This window comes from Egretta garzetta, unplaced genomic scaffold, assembly GCF_000687185.1.
Source record: "Egretta garzetta isolate BGI_Z169 unplaced genomic scaffold, ASM68718v1 scaffold108, whole genome shotgun sequence".
Lineage (NCBI taxonomy): Eukaryota > Metazoa > Chordata > Aves > Pelecaniformes > Ardeidae > Egretta > Egretta garzetta.
In genome coordinates, this window is record NW_009260614.1 from 7,532,550 (window position 1) to 7,534,152 (window position 1,603).

Below are 1,603 nucleotides of genomic sequence, written 5' to 3' on the forward strand. Positions count from 1 at the left end.
GAAAACACTAGCCAATGTATACACTAATCAATTGGTTGATACTAATTGCTTTGATGGAAGACAAGCCAGCATTAGGGAAAAGTTATTGGTAAATTTCCAATCACTTTAAAGGAATCAATCAATCAAATGTGCATTTCATAAAGAGAATAAAAGTTGGATTTCCTTTCCCAGGCATCCTTTAACAGGAGTGAGATCGAAATGTGTTCTCTCTACTTTTCTCCCTCATTTCATAACGGGAAGTCGTTTTGAGGTAAGGAATCTTTTATGACTAATGATGATTCATCTCATGAGCAAACAGCTTCACACTGCTGACCAATTTAAAAGCTTTAGCAAGACACCCAATGGGATAATTCTGGGAAAATTCAGAACTAATGAGAAATGGGCATTTCTGTGTCCCATGCCACTGAATTTACTGTGACACCAACATCTATCTGATGCATCGAGGAACTACTGTTCCCTGACTCTCTTTTAAAGGTTACATTTTCCATGTGATGTGGTTCAGACACAATCATTGTTGGAAAACACAGGTCCGCTGACTTCTTATTTCACACAACCTCATGTTGAGTGGAAATGTGCACCATGTGACTCAGTTGCTACTTGTAATTTCTACTAAAGGCAATTGGACCCGACGGACAGACAATGTACGAGGCACAGAAGACGAGACACTACAGAAATCAGAGACAGGAGATACAACATATTGAACAATTTGCCTCACATCTGTCTGCATTTTCTTATCATATTCTTAAATCCTTCTTACTTTGCAAACTCCTCACAGAAAGCACCCTTCTCCTAAATTACTTCCCTAAAGCACTGAGGCATTTCAGAGAATCTGTTGTTGTATTTTGGGCTGTTGCCATCACTGGCACAGGTGCCACTGGAGCTCATTCCTCAGTGGGCTCATGCACCAAGAGCAACACCCAGACACCCTCTCCTGTGTTGGTGTTACAAACTGGGAATGCCGGACCCCTGCTGCAACTCTGTTGTCCAGCCCCCAAACCCTGCACAACGATGTAGGTGATTTTTGCTGATGCACGCTGTCGGGTAATTCCTTTCTGCCCCTTCTCAAGATATAATAGTGGTCAGAGCACAGGGACTGATGGCATGCAGGGAAAAAAATAAAAACAACCTTGGTCAGAAGAAAATTTACCTTAAATTTTGTTAAGTAGTAATAAAGGCAAGACCCACTAACATATAAATTCTGGGCACTAATGGGTGCAAATTCCCTCAGCCTGCAGTTGTTTAGACTTACCAATCACTTACAAATGTAGTTTTGTCTATTTCTGCAAGTTATAATTGGCTTCCTTCCTGAAAAGCCCAGCGCCTGGGCATAAGTGACTGCACGAAACCAGCAGCTTTCAGAAAGAAAAATCAGTTCCTACAACCTCCTACTAGGAAATCTCAAGTGCAGATCCACTCTAATGCTCAAGCACTACAAAGAAACATTAATTTTATTTTTTTTTTCCCCAATTAGTCTCATGGTCTGGAAGGCCTGATTTCTAAGCTTTGGAAGATCCAATCTGGGAGGAATTCTGCAGATGCTGTCATAAGTACTGTTTTTAAATGCCCCAAACCTTCCAAGCCAATTCCTCCACACCTTCAGCCA

General features: G+C 41.3%; 1 protein-coding gene across 1 annotated transcript in view; it reads right to left on the bottom strand.

Annotated features, from left to right (window-relative positions):
• MYO1C (myosin IC) overlaps positions 1-1,603 on the bottom strand; it is a 45,177-nt gene that overhangs the window by 25,491 nt on the left and 18,083 nt on the right. The gene's annotated exons all lie outside the window — the stretch shown is intronic.